At 36.8% G+C, this 15,554-nt stretch overlaps 1 protein-coding gene and 1 pseudogene across 2 annotated transcripts in view; one reads left to right on the forward strand and one right to left on the reverse strand.

Moving 5' to 3' along the window:
- USP32 (ubiquitin specific peptidase 32) overlaps positions 1–15,554 on the reverse strand; it is a 216,941-nt gene that overhangs the window by 143,998 nt on the left and 57,389 nt on the right. The gene's annotated exons all lie outside the window — the stretch shown is intronic.
- On the forward strand, positions 4,389–4,731 carry LOC144285283 (large ribosomal subunit protein eL37-like; annotated as a pseudogene).

The raw sequence follows: 15,554 nt of genomic DNA on the forward strand, positions 1-15,554 counted from the left end.
GAATTGTACGTTACTAGAACAAAATAAACAAGGTGGGGAGTAGTATATAATAAACCTAGGGAGGCAGTCTTTTGACCAAGTCATAGAAATTTTGGTCTGTCGTAATAAGGAAGGGATATAGTCAGACACAATTCAGATACAAATTCCAGGCAGATAGGAAACAGAACATAGATACAATGCAGTTCATTCTACCAGTAGTGCAGAAAAGCAAAAGGTAGACTAATACAAGAAGAAAAGAAGATAAATCTGGAAAATGTCTACAAAGAAGAGTCAGTACAACTTGGAGCCTGACTGAGAAGCAATTTAGGATAATGTTTAGGAGTCTAGTCAGGGAAACTTGAAGGATGGTATGCCATGTAGAAAGGGAATAAGAAAAAGAGTAAGTGAGGAAGAAAAGATAATAAATTCTGGGAAGGATATATTGCATATGAAAAACCTTGGGGGGGGGGATAAAAACCTTGGGGAAATTCAGTGGGTTTTTACAATTATGAGTGTAAAGCTTAGGAGAGTTTTGAGGAGAGTCATCAGCATATAGGTGGCAATTAAACGACAAGAAGCACAGTCTAAGAAACCAATGCTTATAGGATCTGCAGACAAAGAAAAAGTACTCTAATAATATTGATAAGGAATAATTAGAACAGGAAAAACAAGAAAAGTATAGTCTCCAAAGGACAAGAAAAAGGAACTGGTCTACAGTCTCGCATAAGGCAGAAAGGACCAACAAGATAAATACTTGTTGTCCCGGCATATATATTATCTTTCAATAAATGTTTGTAGTAGGGAGAGAAACCTCATGGGTTTGACAACTTGTGAGGCAATGATAAAACATTAAGAACTAATATTCGAATAAGTTGCTAGAGAAAAGTATGAATACTACATGCTTAATTCATTAAAAATTGGAGTCATACTATTAATATCCTCAATATATTAATTTTTTTTCCTTATAAGAATGCAAAAGTGAGGGGTAAAAAAAATAAAAAAAAATAAAAAAATAAAAAAATAAAAAAAAAGTGAGGGGTGCCTGGGTGGCTCAGCCTGGGTCATAATCTCGGGGTCATGAGACCAGGCGCTGTGTCAGGTGGAAGCTGCTTGAGATTCTCACCCTCTCCCTCTGCCCCTCCCCCTACATGTGTGTGTTCTTTCTCTCTCTTTAAGAAAAAAAAAAAAAAGGAATGCAGAAGTGAAAAACAAAACAAAACTCCTCTCATAAATTAAAGTAATGGAAAAGAAATTACTTCAGCTACTGGAATATATATTTCCTCAAGATGCCTAATTTTCATTAACAGCTTTACTAACAAATTAGAATGCTCATCATCTAGTGGAAGAGACAAGAAAATCAATCACTGGGATATAAAATGATAATCTCATACACTGTTGGTTACAGATCATTTGAAGGACTGGTAGTAAGTTTAAAAAATAGCAGTCTGATGACTAATGAACTTATTCATTTATAACGTGAGAATATGTATAAACATATGCATAAGATTTTTAAAGCATTTATAAGAAGAAAATGATGTCCATCAACACAGGACAGATTGGATAAGTTATTGTATATGCTTGAAATAGAATATCAGACACTAAAATCTTGCCATGGATCCATAGTTATTGAAAATAAACAGCACTTTTATTTTTCAAAATAGACTAACAATTGGCTGATCTGTAGACATGGAGTACATAAAAGTGTTGTCTTCTGTACAACTGAAACTTTGAAAAATAAAAAATAAAAATTTAGGAGGACTGCAATCCAGCTGGGCCATACCTTATCCCTGGAGCTTTCTGTAAGATGGCAGTTTGAAAAGTATATACCTTAAGAATGGTTGGGAGAACTCTGTACACTAATGCAAAGTGCTCAGAACAGTGCCTGAGTTATAGAAAGCCATCTAAATGTTATTTACTGTGGCTGTCATCATTATCAGTGAGAGAAGAATAGCCTCCCATAACTTGTGAGACTAACATGAAATAAAATGAAATTACACCATAATACTACCCATATATATTTCTTTCTAATATCTTCACATACCTTTGTTTAAACAAAGGTGACTAAAAAAAAAAAAAAAGGTGACTAATGAATATTCAGCATATAGTAGAGCTCAGGTCTAACACATCCAGGTATTCAATAAATGGTAGCTATTTAAAAAATTAAATTAAAATGTAGGCAGATGGAAAAAAGAATAGAATCAAGCCTAGTAAAATTTTCAAGTAGGAAAACATAATATTAATGTAGTTATTTTAATTTTAGAAAGAAAAAAACAGTTTCAGATAAAAAATGGAAAACTGAACACATTTTTAAAAATTTATTATCTAGGGTGACTGGGTGATAGGCACTGAGGGGGCACTTGGGATGAGCACTGGGTGTTATGTTATATGCTGGCAAATTGAACTCCAATAAAAAAAATTTTTTTTAAAAAGATGATAAAGTTTGGGGATCCCTGGGTGGCGCAGTGGTTTGGCGCCTGCCTTTGGCCCAGGGCGCGATCCTGGAGACCTGGGATCGAATCCCACATCAGGCTCCCGGTGCATGGAGCCTGCTTCTCCCTCTGCCTGTGTCTCTGCCTCTCTCTCTCTCTCTCTCTCTGTGACTATCATAAATAAATAAAAATTAAAAAAAAAAAAAAAGATGATAAAGTTTAAAAAAATCTATTATCTTAGAGCACTTGGGTGGCTCAGTCAATTAAGTGTCTGACTCTTGATTCCAGCTCGGGTCATGATCTCAGGGTTGTAAGATTGAGCCCTGGGTCGGGCTTGTGCTCAATGCGGAGTCCGCTAGGGATTCTCTCCCTTCCCCTGCCCCTCCCCCTGTTCACACTAGTGCTCTCTCTCAAATAAATAAATAAATAAATAAATAAATAAATAAAATCTTTTTTTAAAAAAACCCTCTTCTCTCTCTAGACTTCACTAAAACTACAGCAAGAATAAAAAAAAAGGATATAAACTCAAAAGGACAAAGAGAAGAGAAAACTGAACACCTAAGAGTCAAATTTTTCTGGCAACCACTAAGTATCTAGAGGAGTGGTGACTGACCTAAACAGACGAAAGATGGAAACCTAAACACTAGCAGTTGAGAAATATGAACAAGCAGCAAACTAATTTACCTATTTTACACTTTTTACCTATTTTACCTAAACCACTCCAAAAAAGGCTCAGGAACTCATGGTACCAGTTACCACCAAAGGGCCTGGGTAGTAGGTGCTAGAGGAGGTGGTAAAAGGTAGAGAGATCAAGAGAGACTGACTGGTTGAAGGCCTGTATGAAAAGTAGTTAGACTCTTATGTCTAAACTTAAAGCATGACGCTGTCAAGCACCGGTCTATCACATAACCATCACTTTCACACCAACTTTTTAGATGCAGATTATATATTAAAAGACCAGAGATACATTCTCTGAATCTGAGACAAAAAAAACAAACAAACAAACAAAAGAATCTGAGACAGAAAGGGTCCATACGTGAAAACACCAGGTTTAGCTAAGAGCTGTAAGAATATGAAAAAAGGTAAAGATTAAGTGAGCACTTGTATCCCTTGCCCTACTACTCTGTATCCCTTGCCCCACTCTGACATATGTATCACCTAGCTGAAATAAACAGGAGTCTTCCCTGAAGAAAAGTAAATGAGAGCAGAACAAACGCCTGCCACTGAGTGAGAATCTCTATTCCTCCCTTAGAAATGTCTGGGTTCCCAACTAAACACCAAACAGAAAAATCCACAAGTCAACAAGTGATATATTCAAACATATAAGTCTTCCAATCTGGGGCACCCAGGTAGCTCAATCAGTTAAGCGTCTGCCTTTGGCTAGGTCATGATCCCTCCCTCTGCCTGCCTACCACTCTGCTTGCTTGTGCTCTCTCTCTCAAATAAATAAAATCTTAAAAAAAAAAAAAAAAAAAAGGGGTCTTCCGATCTATCCTTTTAATGCACACTTTTTTTTTTTTTTAAATTTTATTTATTTATGATAGTCATCACAGAGAGAGAGAGGGAGAGAGGCAGAGACATAGGCAGAGGGAGAAGCAGGCTCCATGCACCGGGAGCCCGACGTGGGATTCGATCCCGAGTCTCCAGGATCGCGCCCTGGGCCAAAGGCAGGCGCCAAAGCGCTGCGCCACCCAGGGATCCCTTAATGCACACTTTTAAAAATAAATGGGTAGTTTGGCAGTTCTTACAAAGTTAAACATATACTTACACTAATAACCCAGCAATTTCACTCCTTGTGATTTACCCAAGAGAAATGAAAATACTATACAGAAATATACATAGGAGTTGTATTAATAATAGCCAAAACACTAGAAACAACTCCTTTGTCCATACACAGGTGAATAAATAAATGTGCTATATCCATACAAGGAACAGTATTCTGCAATAAAAATTAAGAAAATTGATTCATATAACAACATAAATGAATCTCAAAAATGATACTGAGCAAGGGGTCTGCCACGGAAATAAGATGACAAAGGGGATGTCATCGTTTGGAAAGCATCGCAGTAAGACGCACACATTGTGCCATCACTGTGGCTCTAAGGCCTACCACCTTCAGAAGTCCATCTGTGGCAAATGTGGCTACCCTGCAAAGTAGAAGAGAAGGTATAACTAGAGTGCCAAAGCTAAAAGATGAAATACCACTGGGACCGGTCAAATTAGGCACCTAAAAATTGTATACTGCAGATACAGGTGCGGACTCTGTGAAGGATCAACACCTAAGCCCAAAAGGGCACCTGTTGCAGCATCCAGTTTATCTTAATGATTTCAATGATTAGTCACAATAAACGTTCTGGCATTTAAAAATTAAAAATTTAAATTAAAAAAAAAAGATACTGAGCAAAAAAAACCAGACACTAAAAGAACATATACTGTATGACCACACTGTATCAAAGTCTTGAAGAGGCAAAATTAACTATGGTGACAAAGACAGTGGTTGACAAAGGGTGTATGGGTAGAAATGTAGGGAACGGACTGCAAAGATGTAGGCGGGAGCTCTTCTGAAGTGATGGAAATGTCTTAAGATATTTACGTGGGGTGGCGATTACACAAATAGTACATTTGTCAAAACTAAACTTCATACTTAAATCTGCATGCTTTATTGTATGTAAACTATATTTCAACAGAGTGGACCTTTAATAAATGAATGGACAGCCAAAGAACACCAAATATTGAGGAAGGTTCCAACAAGAAAGTTACCAAAACAAATAGGGGTTAGTAGGGTGAACAGATATAATGAAGAAAGAAGAAAAAAGAAAAATACTAAAGCTTCCAAATACTCTTAGAGAAGGATAAAAAGAAAATTGAATCCAAATAAGTACTAAAAAACACTATAATGAGAAAGTAGTAACAATCTCTTGGGCCCTTTCCCAGTCAGCTGTAAGAGAGTATTCTACATCAAGATGAGGGGATAAATAAAAGTAAGAGGGATCCCTGGGTGGCGCAGCGGTTTGGCGCCTGCCTTTGGCCCAGGGCGAGATCCTGGAGACCCGGGATCGAATCCCACATCGGGCTCCCGGTGCATGGAGCCTGCTTCTCCCTCGGCCTGTATCTCTGCCTCTCTCTCTCTCTCTGTGACTATCATAAATAAATAAAAATTGAAAAAAAAATAAAAATAAAAAAATAAAAGTAAAATAAAAAAATAAAAATAAAAAAAATAAAAATAAAAATAAAAATAAAAGTAAAATAAAAAAAAATAAAAGTAAGAAAAGGGATCTAGGAAACACTGACTCCAGCATGACAGTAGTAAAGGGAATCCTCAGGCTGATTAGGATATGACATTACAGGATGACAGCTACATAGTAGGCCTAGAGGATAGGACCAGATTAGAAATGAATAAAGGCTCTAGAAAAAAAAGAGAGAGAGAGAGAGAGAGAGAACAGGACAGAAAACCAAGTGATACATCTGACCACAGTGGGAATAGCTTTTTAGAGGTATTTCACCTTGAAAAAATAAATCTCAAGAACTAGTTTTAATTTAGGTTTTTCTTAACAACCTAAAAAAGAGGTGAAGCATTTCAAGGTACAGACAACCCTTGAACAATACTGGCTTGAACTGCGTGGGTCCACTTATACGTGGACTTTTTTTTTCAATAAAGGCACTGAAAAAATTTTGGGAGATTTGCAATTTGAAAAAACATCAACTGTATAGCCTAGAAATATTGAAAAATTTGAAAGGTATGTCATGAATGCATGAAATATATGTAGATACTGGTCTATTTTATCAGATTTATCAGAAAAACTTAAAATTTATCAAAACTTACACACACTTACAGACCATACATAGTACCATTTTAATAGAAAGAAATGTAAACAAATGTAAAGATACAGTATTAAATCGTAACTGCATAAAAGTAACTGTAGTACATACTGCACTACTGTAATAATTTTGTAGCCACCTCCTGTTGCTATTGTGGTAAGCTCAAGTGTTAGAATGTCTGCTTAAAATGCTGTGTGATGCTAATCATTTCCACATGAACAGTTCATATCTCCAAGTAAATTGTGTATCACAGTCAAAAGTGATCTCTCATGGTTCTCACGTATTTTTCATGTTTAGTGCAAAAGTGTAAGCCTTGAATAACATCATGGGACCCATACAAAGTGCCACTAGTGATGCTAGAAGTGCTCCCAAGAAGCAGAGAAAAATCATAACATTATAAGAAACAGCTGAATTGCTTGATATGTACCACAGACTCAGGTCTGCAGCTGTGACTGCCCACCATTTTAAGATAAATGAATCCACTGTAAGGACCATTATAGAAAAAGAAAAGGAAATTCATGAAGCCATCACCACATCTGTGTCAGCAGGAGTGAAAATCTTGCACTCTTTGTGAAATCTTTTTATCTTGTATTGAAAATGCAGCTTTTATGTGGGTACAGATTGTTAATGAGAAAGGCATACCTGTAGACTCTAATATGATTCAAGAAAAACCAAAGCCATCATATGACAACTTACAGCAAAAGATGAAGCAAAAGAAGGAAGGAAGGAAGGAAGGAAGGAAGGAAGGGAGGGAGGGAGGGAGGGAGGGAGGGGAAGTCTAAAACAAGATGAAGAATTTAATGCCAGCAAAGGATAGTTTAAGAATTTTAAAAAGAGGTTTGCCTTTAAAAATGTAAGAAAAGCAGCTTCTGCTGACCAAGAGGCAGCATATGAGTTCCCAGATGCCATTCAGAAAATCACTGAGGAGAAGGATAGCTACCTGAGCAAGTTTTTAATGCAGATGTAAGTGTCCTATCCTGTTTAGGAAAAAAAAAAAAAAAAAAGAGGGCAGCCCTAGTGGCGCAGTGGTTTAGCGCTGCCTGCAGCCCAGGGTGTGATCCTGGAGACCCAGGATTGAGTCCCGCGTTGGGCTCCCTGCATGGAGCCTGCTACTCTTTCTCTTTCTCTCTTTCTATAAATAAATGAATGAATGAATGAATGAATGAATGAATGAATGAATGATCTTTAAATTTTTTTTTAATTAAAAAAAGGGAAAAAAAGCCACAAAGCACATCTATTAGTAAGAGAAGCAAGCACCAGGATTTAAGGTAAGAAGAGATATGCTAATAACTCTACTGTTTTGTACAAAATCAGGATTTAAGGAAAGAAGAGAGATGCTAACTCTACTGTTTTGTATAAAATCAGTTCATGATCAGGACTGCCCTTATCTATAAAGCTGCTAACACCTGAGCCTTGAAAAGATAAACATCAGCTGCCAGTCACTGGGTTGTACAACAAGAGGTCTTTGGACGATGGGAATCCATTTTCTAAATTGGTTCCATCAATGCTCTGTCCCCATAGTCAGAAGTACCTTGCCAGTAAGGCTCACCAAAGGTAAACCCTGTGGCCAGGACTGCTTTGCTGCTGCTCCTGCTCCTGATGAGTGGACAACACTATTGCCACTCATACCACCTGTGCCAAATGCATTCTGCACAGTTCCAGCCTCTGTATCATTGTGTCCTGAATCAGACCCTGGCATGTGGTTATCTGAATGACAGAGCCATTAGGAGCCGTGTCCAACTGCAGGAATATCTGGGAAATTGGGTCTTCCCCTCTTAATGGATGGAGATGGTCTCCACCCTTATAGACTTTAAAAAAGGGGGGGGGGGGACTCTTTAAGTGTGAAATCCCTTTATGTAGGAAAAGGGACACAAATTCTGGGGATGGACACTGCAGTTGAGGAATGGAAAAATAATGACAAATTTCAATTTTTGAAGCAGTGATCTGAGACATTGTGGGCACTCAGATTTGCTTAGATGAATGAGTAACTAGTAAATCACATTTTTCAAATAAAAAAATACTTTTGATATTGAACAATGCCCCTGCTCACCCAGAACCCCATGAGAGCATCATCAAAGTCGTCAAAGTGATATACTTGCCCCCAAACACAATCTAATTCAAACTCTGTATCGGGGGTTAGGTCATAGGAGCCTTAAGGCTCATTACACATAGTACTCTACAGAAAGGACTGTCAATGCTATGGAAAAGAACCAGTAAGAGAAAAAAAAAAAAAAAAAAGAACCAGTAAGAGAGAACATCACGAGGATCTAGAAAGATTACGCCACTCGAGATGCCATCATTGTTATAGAAAAAGCAGTGAAAGCCACCAAGGCCTGAAACAATAAATTCCTGCTGGAGGAAACTGTGTCCAAATGTTATGCATGCCTTCACAAGATTTACAACAGAGCCAATTAAGGAAAACGTGAAAGAAATTATAGACATGGCAAAAAAGGTGGCAGATGAAAAGTTTCAAGATAAAGATCGTGGAGAAATTCAAGAGCAAATAGACACCACACCAGAATGCAGAACTTGATGGAGATAAGTGTTTCCAAACCAGTGTCAAATAATGAGAAAGAAGATGTAAAAGAAACAATGCCAGAAAACAAAGTGACATTTTGGCAGAAGGATTTCAATTAGTCAAGACTGTTTTGACTTCTCTTCTGACCTGGACTCTTCTATGATACAAGCACTAAAACTAAAACAAATGGTATTAGAAGGATTGGTACCATATCAAGTTGACATCTCTATATGACATTTTGAGAAAAATAAAAAAACAAAAAGTCAGACAGAATTTATGTATTTCCATAAAACTATACCAAATGTGCCTGCCTCTTCTTCTCCTTCCACTTCTTCCACCTCCTCTGCCTGTCACCCCTGAGACAGCAAGACAACCCCATTTCTTCCTCTTCCTCAGCCTACTCAATATGAAGACGATGAGAAGGAAGACCTTTATGACAATCCACTTCTACTTAATGAATAGTAAATAATTATATGTCATTGTTAATACACTTAATTTCTTGTGTATGTCTTTGTGTGAAAATATAGTAATTGTATTGCAAGAACTACAGATGTCTTTACAGCATCATCTATCATCATCAAAGTGAATGATAATGCATATAAAGTCAATAATGTTAGTTTTCTTACTGTTTTTTTAATTTTGCTTTCAAAAACCTAAATTGCTGGTACAGTATTTCTCTCTCACACATAATCAGAGACATTGCATTATTATACTATGATCACAGGTTTTTTTTTAATGTGACAGTGTATTATGAAAAGGACTACAATAATGTATGCTATAAAAACTGGATAATAATTCATTCATTAGAATGCTTTCTTTAGGCTAGGCTACTATGAAGCAACTATCAATAATATCAGACTACCTACCATAAAGCAATCATACCGCTATTTCTTCATTATCAGTGCATGAATTGTTAAGCCTATATATAAACATGAACTTCTTTTTCATATTATCTTTTCCATTTTTGATGCCTAATATTAGCAATACATATAACATCTACAATATTTTATATAAGATAATATTTATGTAGGTACTCACAGACGATTCATCTTATAAACATATGACACAGACTTACAATATGGATATAGTATAGTGCTGTAAATATATTTCTTCTTCCTTGTGATTCTTAGTAACATTTTCTCTAGCTTACTTTAAGAATACAATATTTAATACACATAACATTCAAGATATATGTTAACTGAATTTGAAATCAGCAAAGCTTCCAGTTAACAACAAGCTATTAGTTGTTAAGATTTGGGGGAATCAAGGGCACCTGGCTGGCTCAGTGGGAAGAGCATGTGACACTTGATCTCGAGGTTAGGAGTTCAAGCCTCGCATTGGGCAGAGATTACTTAAAAAAAAAAAAAAAAAAAAAAAGATTTCAGGAATCAAAAGTTTTATGTGATTTTCCGACTGCACAGGGGGTCAGTGCCCTTAACCCCCAAGTTGCTAAAGGGTTAACTGTATACCTATAACATTCTGTCATGAGAGTTAAAAAATCAACCAGAATCTTACTAAAGCCATGGGCACAGAACCGTAATTCTTCCTCAAACAAGCAGTGTGAAAAGAAGACAACAAAGAAACACCAAAGGTAAAGAAACAAGGGAGAAATTTTTTTCCCATATCAGAACAGTTTTTCAGGGAATTGATCTCATCCAACAAAAAGCCTTGGTGATTTCAAGACATCTGTTTTTAAAATATTCAATTGGTGGCAATTAGCAATTCATAATCGAATATCAAGATCTGATAAGAAAAAGAAAGTACTTGATAATCACTTTCTGATTATAGTACAAAAGAAGCAAGAAATTACACAGAAAGGGCAGATACTGGAACAAAGATAAAACATTATGGTATTCACTACTGAAACAGAATCCTTCCAGTAAAACCATCCTGGAATGCGAAACACAAAAATTAAAATATTAAAAGCAACTAAGCTCTTACTTATCATATGCCCAAACACTGTGCTATGCAATGGGGAACACAAACCTAATAATCAACTCTACCTTCAAGGAATTCATGGCTAAGAGACAAAACTTATGAATAAATAATGACAATATAGTAAATATAAAAGACAACTGGGCACAGGAGAACACCTAAAAAGGGAGGAAGAGTGCTCTAAAACTCTGTTACTAAACACAACTTACAGCAAAAACAAACAACTAACTGCATCTAGAGATTACTTTCATATACTTTCTATAAAGGTCTCCTTACTGTGAATTCTTCCTAAATTTGATTATGCATAGCATGACATTCTAAAAACCTATTTGGCCTATAATAAATCTAATAAAACACTCATTAATATAAACAACCTCATCACCAGTTATAATCATGTTTTTATTTTTAAAAATATTTTATGTATTTATGAGAGAGAGAGAGAGACAGAGACAGAGGCAGAAACACAGGCAGAGGGAGAAGCAGGATCCATGTAGGGAGCCTGATGTGGGACTCGATCCTAGGTTTCCAGGATCACACCCTGGGCTGAAGGCGGCGCTAAACCACTGAGCCAACCGGGCTGCCCTATAATCATGTTAAGAGAAAATTATAGTATTCTGTGATAAGATTTACAGGTTAGACCAACTGACTGGGATTAATATGGCTGGACTTGAGTTAGTTGTGATGAGAATAGATAACTAACTTCTGGAATTCCCCCTGTGCTTTCAGAACATCAACCCCCTCATCTAGATGGTAAAATGAAAAGCCCTCAGACATAGACAATAGTGCTAGCCACAAATATGTGCTTCCTGGATACCCTCCCATTCCAGATTTTGCCATCCTCCCTTATCATTTGGTTTTCTGAGCAGGGCAAAGGCAATAGTGTACTTTGGTGAGCTAAGGGAAGGACGCTGAATTCACTCCAGGCAGTCCCACTGAAGGACTACATATTCAAGGTAGTGGGTGCTAACAAGAAATTTGTGCTTCTTCAGTATGCTCCACTATTTCTTTTTTTTTTTTAAGATTTTATTTATTTATTCATGAGAATGCACAGAGAGGAGAGAGATAGAGGCAGAGACGCAGGCAGAGGGAGAAGCAGGCTCCATCCACCGGGAGCCCGACGTGGAATTCGATCCCAGGTCTCCAGGATCGCGCCCTGGGCCAAAGGCAGGCGCCAAACCGCTGCGCCACCCAGGGATCCCCTGCTCCACTATTTCTAAACCACATTTCATCTGATCCCTTTACCAACACTATCAATACAAATTATCTAAATAAATGAAAATATATACATAATTCCAAATGAAAGGCCAGAAATATTAGACATCTCCATTACATTGGACTATTCTGAGATCTGACTCTGGCAAGAAAAGCTGCATGAATAAAAATACTCTGTGGCTCCTTTGCTAAGAAGTAAAAGTGCAAGCATAACAGGAATTATAGGAGATAGTAAAGAGTAATGATGCAAAGCTCAAAAACTGAAATACCTTCAGGCAATAGGAGGGCAATATAAGTGAGGAAGGGGGCCAGGTCGGGTGTTTGGAACCCTAGAGAGCACACATCCTTCTATAGAGTGTAGCATACAGGCATTTGCTACAATGTAGCAATGATGAATCCAAGACTATGAGGGAGGGTGTATGTTAGAGAGAGAGAAAGCTCTCTACTTTTAAAAGTGTTGGCAACTGATTTTTTTAAAATTTTCAGCAACATGCAATCTCAGTATGTCCAGCCAGCTGCCAGGTTTGACAACCTCTGGCCAAATGGTTAAGGGCACAAACAAAATAGACATGTGTTTAAAGTGAACAAAGTCTCTTACTAGCTGTGAAAACATGGGCAAGTTACTTAGTATCTCTGCGCTTACTCTTCTTAAAATGGGTATATATATATATATATATATATATATATATATATATAGCCTTGACAAACACAGGAAATAAATAAATACTTAATAAATGACAGTTTGGGAGGAGGGGATTTCTAGCAGTAATGAGGGTGTACCCTGTTCCTTTTCTATTCCTAACTCTGGAGAAAGTTGTGAAAATGAGGACTGGAAAAATGAGTTAAAAAGGCAAACAATAAATTTTTCTGCTTTTATCCTCTTTCCTCCTTACCTATAGACTAATATTACCATCCTAGCAACCCTCCTACCACCTAATATTGGAACAAAGGAGAAGGAAGAAAAAGAAGGCAGAAGAGAAGAAAGGAAATAGCAAAAAAGGCAGCAACTTCTGTGGCTCATGACAGACAAGTGAAGGGAAGAGAACTCTCTTCAATGGAAAGGAATGTATCCAAGCCAGTGTTAAATTTGAACATGAATGCTGGTTTACCCAAAGCCAAGTAAGTCATATCACCAGGAGTATTTATTAATACTATAATACATAAAAGGTCATTAACATTCTATAAAATTATAAACAAAATCATCATTCGTAAACAAATTTTGCTATCAACATTACACAAAAGAAGCAAGTCAGGAGTCACTCGATATTAATAGATCAAAGATTCAATCTGATAAGTCTGCTATATTCATTCACTACAGGTTGGGTTAAATATGATATTTACTCAAAGCATGGATACATTCACTTGCTATATTTTATCAACAAAAGCTCCTAATCACACAAAAACTCCTTAACTATAGTCAACAAGAATTCAACATGTACTCATTTTAAAAATAAGACCACTTTGTAACAGATTAAAGAATGGGGGTTATTTGATATAACCCATACATAAAACACAAGACTAGTTCAGAGTTCATTAAATCCAAGACTTCTCTAGAGGATATTTTTAAATTTGTTTTTAAAACACAGGAGCAGAAACAATTTTTCAGTTTTGTCTAGCAGTTTCTAGTGACACAACAATCCAACATATTCTGAGTAGCCTGAAACATAAGAAATATCATAAAAACTAAATAGATGTGTATTTCACCTAATTTATATGTAACTGGCAACAGTTTGCTGGGTTCTATGGAGGATACAAAGATAAGATATTGCCCCTTGTGGGGTTGTTTTGTTTCCTTGGTTTTAAAAGCCTAAAATCTGTCAACAAATACTTAAAGTCTTATTTTGGTGAGAGTGAAAGAAAAATAAGGTGTAAACTTTTTTAAATGGCAATTCAAGGGGCACCTGGATGGCTCAGTCAGTTAAGCATCTGCCTTTGGCTCAGGTCATAATCACAAAGTCCTAGGATCTAGCCCCAAGCCCTGCATCTCCCTCTCCCTCTAATATTGGGGGAGCTAATATACAGCGCTCCCTTGCTGTGCTCTCTTGTTCACTCTCTCAAATAAATAAATAAAATCTTTAAAAAATGCAATAAAATGGGAATTCGAATCTGGAAGCTACTGAAAGATTAAATTTGTCTTAAGAGTTCTATGAAGTGCTCAGTGTTCATACAGAAACAACATATTACACATTAAAAAATTTACATATTGAAAAAGCAAGCCTGGAGAGACATACATCAGCCCTCATTAAAACCCACCCCTCCTCATTTTATTATATTTTCTGCTAACAGAGAAGAAGTAAGAAGGGTCACTGGACCTCAGTTTGAGATTTCCAGCATTATGGAAAAATATTTACCAAAATGCCTACCATCTATGCTCCCTGGACAAAGAAATGATGCAAAAGAGAAGACAAGACTGAGTAAAGAGTGAAAACAGTAAAAAAGTTAACAAAGTTAAACATTAGGTAGAACATATTAAACAAAGAGGCAAAGGAAATCAAACACATTTCACTGGTATATGTAATAAAAAACTGAAATAATAAGACTGTCCCTTCTGCTGTAGTCACAAGTCTGCCCAGATTCAAGAAGAGCAATCATAGATCCACAGATCCCACTTTTCACAAGAGAAGTGTCAAAGTCATATTGTAAGCAGCAAGTGGGACAGGAGATATTGTCATAACCATCTTTTAAAAATATAATCTGCCATATAATGAACACTAAATACTTGTATCAGGTTTTCTTTTTTCATAGGCATTCAAAGAATTCAACATCATAAACTCCCTTTTAAAATACTTATAAATCTTTGCAAGACAAGTTATATACATAAGTACTAAAGAAAATAGTACTTAGCAAAAAAGAAGAGCTACTAGAGAAGTCAATCATACCACTCCCCTTCAGGAATTTTCAACTACTATAGTAGATTACCTTTAGCCAGAAATAGAACTAATTTTGTTATGGCAGCCCAAGATAATACAGAATTTGGTATTGAGAAATGGGGTGCTGCTAATAACAAACACCTAAAAATACACAAGTGGCTTTGGAACTGGGTAATGAGTAGAGACTGGAGGAGTTTTGAGGTGCATGCTAAAAAAGGCCTAGAGGCACCCAGCTAGCTCAATAGGAAGAGCATGTGACTCTTGATCTTGGGGATGTGAGTTCGAGCCCTATATTGGGTGCAGAGATTCCTAAAGAAATAAATAAGCTTTATATTTAAAAGGCCTAAATTGCTGTGAAGGGGCTACAGGTGAGAAGAGGTGAAAGGTGAGAGAGGTCAGAGAGAAGAAAGCCACAGAAAATCTCTATCATTTTAAGGATTATTTATATCACCAACATTAAAGACCATTCTGGTGAATTATCAGACAGAAATGAGGAACATGTTACTGGAAACTGGAGGAGAGATGATCCTTGTTTAAAGAAAACAGCAAAGACAGCCACTTGGGTGGCTCAATTGGCTAAGCATTCGACTCCTGATTTCTGTAGGTCATGATCTCAGTCAGGGTCATGAGATCAAGCCCCATATCTGCACTCAGCAGGGAGTCTGAGATTCTCTCTCCCTCTACCCCTCCTCTCACTGCCCCTCCTCCCACTCGTGCTCATGTGCGCTTGCTCTCTCTCTCTAAAGAATATAAGTATTTATAAATAAAAGCATAAAGAATGGCAAAGAATTT

The sequence above is a fragment of the Canis aureus genome, chromosome 16, assembly GCF_053574225.1.
Source record: "Canis aureus isolate CA01 chromosome 16, VMU_Caureus_v.1.0, whole genome shotgun sequence".
NCBI lineage: Eukaryota > Metazoa > Chordata > Mammalia > Carnivora > Canidae > Canis > Canis aureus.